Source organism: Cotesia typhae, unplaced genomic scaffold (assembly GCF_013202065.1).
Source record: "Cotesia typhae breed Kobodo isofemale line unplaced genomic scaffold, CoteBio_Ctyphae contig_44, whole genome shotgun sequence".
Lineage (NCBI taxonomy): Eukaryota > Metazoa > Arthropoda > Insecta > Hymenoptera > Braconidae > Cotesia > Cotesia typhae.
The window spans coordinates 7,355,790-7,367,840 of record NW_027423753.1 but is presented as its reverse complement, the minus strand read 5'-3'; positions in this window follow the sequence as shown (position 1 = coordinate 7,367,840).

Sequence of the window (12,051 nt, the reverse complement as noted above, 5' to 3'; positions counted from 1 at the left end):
AGTTGAAAAGCTTTATCTGACCACTAACATGCGAGTCCAGTTATTCAGCGATGTCGAATCAGGAGCATATGCTCAAAAACTGCTAGAAATTGGTGAAGGCCACCTAAACACCGATCAAGAAGGTATGGTTCTTTTCACACAGCAATTTTGTCATGCTGTGGAGACAGAAAACGAACTTATTGAACAAGTTTTTCCGAATCTGCAACAAAATATTCTTGACGAAAATTGGTTGTGTGAAAGAACCATATTGGCACCAAAAAATGAGACTGTTGCGAAAATAAATAAAAAAATCTTGGCCGAAATAAACAGCGAAACATCAGTGTATAATTCCATTGACACAGTTATGTCATCCGATGACACTACAAGTTATCCCGTAGAGTTCCTAAACTCTTTAGAGTTGTCCGGCGTGCCATCACACAAGTTGGAATTAAAGGTAGGTGTACCCGTTTTGTCAATGCGTAATCTGGATGCGCCAAGATTATGCAACGGTACTCGGTTGCGCGTTACCGAATTAGGAAGGCATATAGTGAAGGCTACAATTTTAACTGGAGAAGCCAAGGGAGATAATGTTCTTATACCGCGCATCCCAATCATACCCAACAACTTGCCATTCAATTTTAAACGCCTGCAGTTCCCATTAAAAATCGTATTTTCAATGACGATCAACAAATCGCAGGGTCAAACCTTGAAGGTAGCAGGCCTACATTTGGGCACGCCATGTTTTTCTCACGATCAGCTCTATGTGGCTTGCTCACGTGTTTCCAAAGCGAAGAATCTGCATGTTTATGCTGAAGGAAAAAGATCGTTAAATGTAGTTTATAGGAGCATACTGTAGTAGCTACCTATAGACCTATGATTAGGGCTCTGCAGTGCTTAGTTACCGTATTTCTTACTTATTACTAGACTAGACGGGACGAACCTGAAGTCCACGCGAACGAAGTCGCGGGCAAAAGCTAGTACATCTATACGTGTGTGTATACGTAAGCGCATTTATGCATAGACAAAGACATACATGTGTACTATTTTACGTTAAATTATTTACTGTGACCAAATTTTATAATAAATTATTTATTTAAACGTATGAATAAAATTTGTATTTCAATAAAGTATATCTTGATTATTTTGAATTTAATTATTTAATTGTGGAAATATTTTTGCTTCGATAATTTGTAAATTTATTATTTTGTTGTATCGTTTTAGAATTTTATTGTTCAATATCTGTTTATTTTAAATTGGTCGATTATCAAGTTCTATTTGTTTATTTGTATCATTATTTTATTTTCGTCATTTAATTTTATTGAAATCTATATTATTATTAGTTAGGTTTTTTTGCTTTTTAAATTATTCTTATTTAAATTTTTTTTCTATGCATTTTATTTTATTGAAAAAAAATATTTCTGTTTCGGGTCTAGATAAAGTCGGGCCCAACTAAACGTGGGAATTTTCCGAGTCGTAGTTAGATAAGAAAACTATTTTTTCTTTTTTTTTTTAATTGCTAGGGTCATAAAATTATTATTTACTATTCGACCCAGATAAACCGATAAATATTTTTGAAATAATTTCTATTTAAAAAAAATGTATCCAAGATTCTACAGAAAAAAATATTTTATAAATAAAATAAATATATGTAATTAGTTGTAAAAACATAAAATTATTTATGAATAATTAAATTCTATTTGTTATAAAATAAAAATGACGGACGTTGAGTCCGACATAACACTATTATTTTTATATATTTCAATTAACTGATAATGAACATGAACGTTAACCAGCCCACTGAGCTGTCAAAATTTAGAAAAATAGCAAAAAATACGAAGAAAACAAATTTTTTGAAATAAATCAGGAAAAATATAATTATCGAGATGAAAAACAATTTTTGGATTCAGATTCACTATGACTTATATGTATTTTGATTCACTGAATTTAATGTAAAATCGTGTCCCATTAACGTTTTAAAATTAAAAAAAATCAGAAAAAACCAAAAAAATCAAGAAATATCGTGTTATAGATATGAGGAAATACATACATACATACATACATACATACATACATACATACATACATACATACATACATACATACAACGGCGAGGTCAACTACTACCTTACACAGATGTCAGGGCATGGCTGCTTTCGAGAGTATCTACACCGCTTTAAGCAAGATAATTCTTCAAAGTGCCCGTCCTGCTCAGGTGTCGCAGAAGACGCAGAGCACGTCTTCTTTGTATATCATCGTTTCGATGCACAGCGTGAAGAGTTGGAGAGAATCCTGAACTAAAGAATACAACCCGATTCACTAGTGGATGCAATGTTGACATCGGAGGCTGCCTGGAACGCTACCAACACGTTTGCAACAGAAGTCCTCACAGACTTGCGGTCCATCGAAAGAAGAAGAGCTAATGACAGAGGATAGAAGGAAGGAAGATAACACCTTAGCCATCAGAAGGAAGAGCAATAACGAGATCCTCCCCTCATGAAGTAATGCCTAACGGCGGTTTCCATGAGGATCAGAGGCAAGAGAAACGAAGGGAAGGTTTTAGTCGATATTAGCATTGACATGTCATTAGTCAATGTTCGAGTCCGACATATCCAAGTGAAACCCCTAAGCTTGTTGAATACGTAAAAGTATTTCCCCCCTTCGAAAAAAAAAAACATAGATAGACAGAGACAGACAGATAGAGGCCGACAGACAGACAGACAGGCAGGCAGACAGACAGAGACAGACAGACAGACAGACAGGCAGACAGACAGACAGACAGACATACAGACATACAGCCATAGTGACACCATCTTGGGGACCCTCGAAATGGCTTCCTAGGACATTAAAACGTCGAGATTTGTTGAAATCTCGATTTTTGCTAAACGGGGTAGAACCAATAACTTCCCGATTTTTGAAAATTTTCCATTTTCTCAGCGGGAAGTTAAAAAAAGTGACAATAAAGGATTACCGTAAAGTCTTTTCTCAAATTTTGTAGAGACTAAAAAAAATAAAATGAAATATTTTTATTGGAAAAATTTAATTTGGAAGATTCGGGAAAATAAACTGGTGTGAGTGAGTGTGATAATTATAACAGTGTAGCCTAGGAATTCATGGTATCCTCTTCTGTTTCCTGGGCACACTCAAAAGCCTTTGCATAGATGCCCAGGTTAGAGGTGTAAAGGGATTAAATAAGAAGCCGCGATATAGACGCTTCATATGAGGGTATCGTCGAGAACAGGCATTTTCACAAAAAAAAATTGTGTATGGGTGTGTGTATTATTGTAGTGCTATCTAGGGATTTATGGTATGCTTCTTTGATCTCTGGGCACACTTAGAATCGGTTGTATAGAACAACGGCTTATATGGTACAACGGCAGTAAGTTAAAAACCGTGGTATAGACGTATATCGTTGGGAATAGACACTATGATAGAAACCGCGATATGGACGTTCCATATCAGGGTACCATCAGGAGTAATAACTATAATAGAAACCGCTGTATAGACGCTCGACTTGTATTATTATTGTTAAAGAGTTGGTTGAATAAGTTTTTAAAATGAATTTTTCAGTAATGATTTTTGATTCCTTCCTAGCAATTTCTCACGACCCTGTAGAATTATTCCGTGCTCTGGTCCGGTTCCAAAAACCGTGATAAAAATCTTGGTGGTGCCCTTAGTTCATTTGTATTTGTTTAATTAATTCTAACTAATTATTAGGGCCAATCTGAATAGGTAGATGGATCCGTTTTAGTAATACTAATAATATATTTTCAAATTTCAAAGTGGTAGACCTGGTCAAACGGATTTAAAATTCACTAAAGATTGATATCTATCTTACCGGAGCGCCCATCACGACTACCACTTTAGACTTAGTGAGTCCCCACTTTATGTATGGTAGGTATAAGGGCCTCTGTGTACAAAACTCAGGTCTGGTCACATACATATAGGTAGCCGCCCACGAGCTCTTAGACTAACTTACCGTCAAGAGATAAATTGACTTGTAGTTCGGGTTTTTTTTTTTTTTTTTTTTTTTTTGGGCGAGAGGAGGGAAATCTTCAAAAGACACCGGCCAGATGTTGTTGATGTCGATGATGTTGGTGGCTGGTAGTGTGAGATTTTTACTCACTAAAACCCTCCCCTCTCGTGTATCTGGTACTGCGGGACTGCGTTAGTATTACTTCGCAGTACCAGGCCTCCTCCACGTTGCTCCTGCAGCTATTCCTCCGCTTCTTCTTTCTTTTCCTCCTTCTTCTTTTCCTGCAAGACCTCCCTCACGAAACCAGTCATTGCTTCCCAGTTTGTCGCCGACGCCAGCATCCAAGGAACAACTTCTTCAGGCCTTTGAGGCACTTTCTTCTCCTCTTGCCAACGCAGTCGTATTTCAGACCAACGCAGTCGTATTTCAGACCAACAAGAGCCTGGAAAGGACACGGAAACCACTACTGAGCGGTGAGTACCATCACCTCCGTCTTTGTAGTGACCAACATTAAACCATGCTCTTTAAGCCACGCTTTAATTGAGGCTGCAACAAGCCGCACCAATCCTTGTGCTTCGCTTTCGTTCAGCGCAAGTATTAGCGCTGCCACATCGTTAGCAAATCCCTCCAACTTAACCTCACTCGGTAGGTCTAGGCGTACAAGTGCGTCATAAAGGATAACCCAGAGTTATGGTCCGAGGACCGACCTCTGAGCTGCTCCTCCACTCAGTTCCTTCATGACCTATCCTGCAGTAGTCTCATACATCAAGTAACGATTACTCAAGTAATCATCAATGATGCGAATGAGATACTCCAATAGACCTATTTTCCGAAGCGCTTCCATTATATCGTTGTAGTTTCCATCTCTTCGGAAAAACTCCAGTCGAGATGCAGGCGTTGTAAGTATCAAGGAGCAGTTGTTCATGTTTTTTAACAAGGACCTTATAGGCCTCGACGGGGATACCGTCGGGACCTGGAGCCCTTCCTACCTCCAGGGACTTAACAACTGCCCGCAGTTCAACTGCTGTAAAAAGTGGGCGCACATGATCGGATATTACACTTTGAGTGCATACCCGTTCTTCGCGATTGGGAAACACAGTTCGGACTATTTCCTCCATCCTATCGGGTTCCATACGAGCTACTGAACTGCGACCTACAAATTTGCGAGTGACGATCCGGTAGCCGTTGCCCCATAGATCATCATCCACTTCCTTGCAGATCGCCTTCCAGCATCTCTCTTTGCTTGCCTTGATCTTCGTGACGAGCCGCTTCTTCGCCGCTTTGTACTCGTCGTTCTTCTGCTGTCCAGTATCTCGCTTTCGCGATCTAAGTGCTTGCCTCCGAAGACGCAAAAACTCAGCCCTGAGCAGCGCAATCTCCGCCGTCCACCAGTAAACTGGCTTCCTACGAGAGCTTGCGGAACGGCGAGGCATAGCAGCGTCGCACCATGCAACGATCACATCTATCGTTTGACCAACAAGTGATTCAACATTTTCGCGCGACTCCGCAAATGAGTCAGGAAACGTGTCAATACTATCTGAGACCGCATTTTGGAATGCTCTCTCATCTAGTACTGACACTTTCCATCTTGTTCGCTTCATTTGTCGATTCAGCACAGTAGGAGAGTGACCTCTCACACTGTTAACCGTATACGAAATATACTGATGATCACTTGCTGTATACTCCTCCAGAACAGCCCAGTCTGAGATTACTGCCGCTATCCGTTGAGTAGGAAACGTTAGGTCTAAAATCGACCAATGCAAGCCAGCTCTCCGGAAAGTGGGTGTATTTCCCCTATTCATAATGACAAGGTCGAAACCTACCATCATGTCCAGGAGCTCATTTCCCCGCGTGTCGCTGTATTCCATTCCCCAATCGATGGCCTTAGCATTAAAGTCACACCACCTATCACTATCTCTCCTTCAAGATGGCGGACTATTCGTTCGAGATTGACGACCTTCTTTCAGAAATCCGCAACAGGCTCGTTGGAGGTGAAATAACACGACACGAAGGTAACTGCTGGTGTTTTAACCCACACAATGCCATCCCCTGATCCACTGTCACGCTCAGAAAAGCGACTGATAAGGAATCCGAATTGCCGCTGTGTCCATAGGATCACAGCACCAACTTGGTCCAGACACAGAGTGATATTGTTCCGAAATGAGAACAATATCAGCTCTGTAGTCACGATTTCTCGCGTAAAGCAAATCAAGGGCCAGTTTGCATCGCTGTAGATTGACCTGCAGGACCTTAGCCATTTTACTTTTGGAGTGCCTCTCGACACGACATACACCGCGCTGAACCCGTCACGCGATTCGAGAATCGCCCGTTCCCCATCGTCGCACAGAGATGGCAGCGCGGAGGCTTGGTACAGGTCGTCGTCTGGTGACCCGCTTCACCACACCGCCAGCAGCACCTGCTTCGGACGTCCTCTGCCCTGCACGAGCCCGCTAAGTGGCCCAGTCCATGACAGCGATAGCACCGATCGAGTCGCTCCCAACGGCGGATTTGGCAAATCAGCCAGCCGACCTTAACCTTTTCCAAAGTCTCTAAGGTCGCAGCAGCCCCAAGTTCAGCCTCGATGAAAGCGCGGACGGCTCTCCATCTATTGGGTTTCGTGATAGACACGTTGAGTCCGTCCGCAGTCCCATCGGTATCGTTTCTCAGAGCCTCCTTGACCTCTTCAACCGTCGTAGCAGCGTCCAGCCCGTCTACTACCACCGTGGCAGTAGGGACGAGATGGCGCACCTCTACGCTTCCTCCGGCTACCTCAGTAATCCTCTGACCGAGTGTTATGCGATCGTTGACAGATTCTCGATAAAAAAGACCACCTTTTCTGGCAGTCCTCACGGCCTTTATCCCCTAGCCCAACCCCTCGGGATGAATTCCAGAGTGCGAAGCCCTCAGGACTTTACCAGAAGATTGGGACTTACCTGGATTTATTAGCACTGCCTCCAGTAGTTGCTTCCTCCTTGGCCTCCGGTCGTCCTTGGATGCTGTCGTCCGCTTCGTCCCTCGTACTGATTCCGTGGTCCCTGTCCCTGCTCCTGTCGGCAACTCTGTCGTAGCCTGGTCCACTGCTCCTTCCACCTTCTTTTTCTTCTTTTTTCTTTTCTTCTTCTCCACCAGTTGGAACAGTTCCTCCTCTGTCTTCTTCTGGTTTTTAACCTCCGGCTGTTTTTGCGTTCGTTGTTCGGTAACGCCGTTATCATCTTTTGCAGTGCGCTGCCTTTTCCCCTTGGCAGTGACGACTGTAATAAAACTGCCACCAGGCTGCCGCAACACATTCTTCTCCGGTCCATCTGGTGGGCTGATTGCCGGTCTCTTTTTATTCTTGGAAACCGGCGTCCGTTCTCTCTCGATTTGAGAGGTTTGCCGCTGGCTCCTCAGATCTTCGAGCAGCGTCCGCCTTTCCTTTGCCTCCTTTTCCGCCAGAGTCCGCTGGGTCACCTTTCAGCACCTACGGTTCACCAAGGTCTCTAGAAGCAGTCGTTGTGTCTCCTTTATCTTTTTTGTGACCTCCGTAGGTATTGTACGCTTCGTTCTGATGGTGCTGAGCGTCTCATTTATGAGTTCCTGCAGCTCCTCTAATAACCAATCTTCCCTTCCAATGGCCTGGTCCCTCTCATCAAGGAGCAAAGTTATCTCCATTGTCGTACTCCCAGTAGCTCGACTAGATGGAGGGGCCTTGGGGTCCACCTCTCCATCCAAACGGTCGCTGGATGACGACGACAAACAGCCCGTCTGTAAACTGCCTGCCGCTGGTACTGGGGTATCCCTCCCTTGCACCGTAAACTGTTTTGAGTTTGTAACATTCATTCCATAAAACCAAAAGAATTGCTGTAATCCTAGCCAGGAGCCCTTACAGGGTGCTACCAACCGGAGCCAGATGGACCCTGGTTTTTTAACAAGGTTGTTACTCCTCCGACTCATCCTTCCTCCCTCCGAAAAGAGCGGCCCCGGGCTTGCCACCGGTATAGCGGACTTAACGTGTAGTCCGGGTAATCACCCGAGGTTTGGTAACAGTATTATGCAGCTATCTTATTCCAAGCCGAGACTTGATCTTGAGACAACCGTTTTTCTTTACAATTTTCAGCTTCAACATTTTAATACAAGAGTTAGCTCTAGTTTTATAGATTAAGATATTTTATTATTTTAATTTTGAATTATTTCCAATTATTAGATTCTTGTTCGTGATTCTAAAGTTCTTTTAGATGACCTTTGCTCAATTTTATAATTAAATTAAACGTGATACAAGCCCAACAAGTTTTTAATAAATAAATTTTAGAGAATTCGTAAAAGTCTATCACAATTAATAATTACAAAACTAACTTTTATAAAATTTACTAAAGACTACTGAAACCTGGTCTGGTAAATCAAGATTTATAATTACTAGCTAGTCACCTAGTTGATTTTGTTTTTGAGACGACGCTAAATAATTAATTCGATACCTGGGAAACTTCTACGAAAGCTTGCTGCAAGAAAAACTGTATGCCGCGTTGCTGCTTTCTGGTGTTTAGCCAGCTGGTAGGTCATATCTTTCTTTTGGTTTCATTCATATTAATGAGCTTGGAGCTATCATTACTCCTCTAAGCCTGGTACGATTCGCCAATGCTAACAAATGGTCGGGCCTTGGGCCAGTTGTCTTTTGCCGGGCCTTAGGTAGTGACTATTGAACGAAGTCTGGATTGTAACTTGGCCCAATGATGTAGTATTATTTAGTCTAGTCTTGGGAAGTCACTACTGGCCTAGTCTCCCCTAAACTTGGTCCAATGGTTTAATGTCGTTGAATCGAGCCTTAAAACATAACAGTAGAACAGTAGAAAACATTTGGAATATTTTAATTCAAAGGAAATTTTGTTTAGATTCAGTAGCAATAGTACTGGCAGTAGCAAGCCGGTGAAAAAGAGATCATAGTTAAGCAACTAACGTCCTCTCCGTGGGTTCCACTATGACTAGGTGACGGACGTGCTGATATTGTGTTGAGTACAATGTCACCGAAAACAACAGTTACTGCTGCGAAACCCTACAGAGTAAGGCCTCGTGTCGTTGCCACGACGTTTCCCACCGTCATGTGAAGACGCAGGTAAGCTCTAACATTCGGGGATTAGACTAGACAGATACACGGACGAGACTTTTGCAGGAGGGATAAGTTTTTAGGCTCAAAACAGGTCTTAGGGCTGCACCTCCCTGTATGGGCCCCGCTGGTAACTGGTCGGGTTGTTATTATATCACCGATCAGGCTAACGCAGTCGTCGAATGGGTTTGATACAGTTGACTAAATACGAGGACAGATTGACATTAAAATCAACTCTATTCACATCTATCCAGAGATAGCGTAAAAGCTTGAGGACAGGGTTTTTCCTTGCCCGTGAACTTGACTGTGCTTTTGTTCTGTGGAGGATGGGGCAAATATACGTGCGAGTATAGCTCTTTTGAACCCAGGGATCGACCTCTCCGGAGGTAGGCGAAAGCCTCACCACATACTCTTCTTCGTGCATCTATCTACTTACAAAATGATCGCAGACATCGAGAGCTTACCAAAACGCTGGGGATAGACAAAACGTCATAATCGCATGTGCGCGTTCGCATTAAGGGAGAGTGTTGTAGTATAATAATGCTCACACGCACATTTACGTATCACATGCACTCCAATCTACCGCGCATTCACGTCGCGTTGATGAATGTACCACGTGCCCATATACACGTACACATGCATACATACTAACAATAGACTTTTTGTAATACGTCTTACAATAAATGAGAACCTAAGAATAATAATTTAACTCTCTTCGTTTTTATATATAATTTCATCTTATCCACTATAAATCCCACATTTTTTAAATTCAATTAAATTTAATTTACATTTAAGAATTTTATATATTTATTTATGCGTAAACATGAATAAGAATTATTTACATGTATTTAACGATAATGATAAATAATGACTCCTCATTAAAATTGACTATTACATTTTTTTTTATCTAAAATTGAGGTGTTTTTAATTATAACAAAGTCTCCTTTCAGTGATTGAAAATTTAATCACGCTTGTCGGATATATATATATATATATATATATATATATATATATATATATATATATATATATATATATATATGTTTGTGGTTTTAACATTTTGGTGACTTCATTTTTTTTTTGAAAAATATAAAAAAAAAATATGAGTTTTCATTATGTTTATGCAAATTTTTCATATATACCATAATTTTTAAGAAATAAAAGCCTTTAGCATTTTGGTGACTTATATATATTGTATATATAAATTATATACATTTGTACATACAAGATGCGCAGTATCCCTTGCGCAAAGGAGATATTTACTTCATTTCATCTTTTATATTAGCTTCATAATTAATCTCAATGATTATATTACCGGATATTTATATTTTGTAATTATATTATAAATAAGAAAAATAGTTTATACTGAATATATGGAAAAAAGGAAAGTAGTAGAAAATTGCAGGAAAAAAATAAGTAAAGCGATTGGCCCTATAGGATCTATACCCGGGAAAAAATGATCAGACCTGATCAGACATGAACAGGCATGAGTCTTCTCACTTCAGGTCTGATCAGGTATGAAAAATGACCGGGTTTGATCAGATCTGGCCAGGCATGTTCAGGTCTGATCAGATCTGTTCATGTCTGACTCGATCAGGTCCAAAAAGAAAAAAGTTACACCTGCGGGGATTCGAACCGTAGATGCCGCGCTTTCCAGACTGTTACTTTACCTCTTGACCATATAACTTATCTTTACTTTAGAGGTATCTTTCAAACTACTTAAAGTAATTTTAATTTCATACATGACTTATCTTTACAGTTAAGGAAGTTAACTATGCCTAGTTTATTAATTATTAATAATTTATTACATATCAGAGTTATTTGTTTAAAACGGCTATGTATTTTTTTACTCCATTAACATGTGGCTCTATGCACAGTAATAAAAAAATTTCTTTAAGGTTTATTCCAGAATTATAATTTTGTTGTTTTCTTTTAATCTAAAATTTTTTTTTATTCAAAACGTATAGGTAACTAAGAATTATCTGTATGTTCTACAATTCAGCAATCTTTCATACTACAGCAATGAACCAAGGCGTAGCTTAAGACACCTTGAAAGGACTTATCGCCTATCGATATCAACTGATCTATTTTGGATATCAAAAACTTTATGCTTAAGCCAATATTTTGAATGAAAGTTGTACATTTAAAATTAATAAGGGGATAGAAATTGATGCGTCATACGGAACAAATTAATTTTAAAAATAGAACTAAAAGAAAAATCAGACATGAGCAGACATGAGCATGCATGAACAGGTCTAATCAGGTCTAATTTCAGGCCTGATCATACATGAACAGGCCTGATCAGGTCCAATTTCAAGCCTGATCATACATGAACAGGCATGGTCAGGTCTGATCATTTTTTCCCGGGATGAACAGGCCTGAGGTATTTAACGCTTCAGGCCTGATCAGGCATGGACAGGCCTGAGGTATTTAACACTTCAGACATGAACAGGCATAGACGGGTCTGATCAGGCATGATCATGTTTAATTTCAGGTCTGGTCATACATGAACAGGCCTGATAAGGTCTAATTTCAGGCCTGATCATACATGAACAGGCATGGTCAGATCTGATCATTTTTTCCCGGGTAGGCTATCCCTGCAACTTCCCGCTTATATTATACAAAAACAATTAGATTATACATAAATTAATTTTATTTGCCACGATATATTGAACTTTTCGAAGTCGAAAATCAATCTTCCATACGCTTTAAAGCTTTTTCCTTTTACATCTTGATTTTCGGAAAACTAGGTGCAAACAATTACTTCCCGATTTTTGAAAATTATCAATTTTCTTGTTAACGGAAAGTTAAAAAAATCTATGTTTGAAAATATATCTTCCTTTTTCATACGAATTTATTCAGTTTTTAAATTACATCGAAAATAACATGTGTTTTTAGTAGATACGTTATTTTTTAAAGAAAAACAATAAAATACCACTGCTTCATAAATCGTGTCACTAGAAATAAATCCAAATGTCTTAAAAATACAAGAGATGTATCTAATACATACATGAAAAAACTA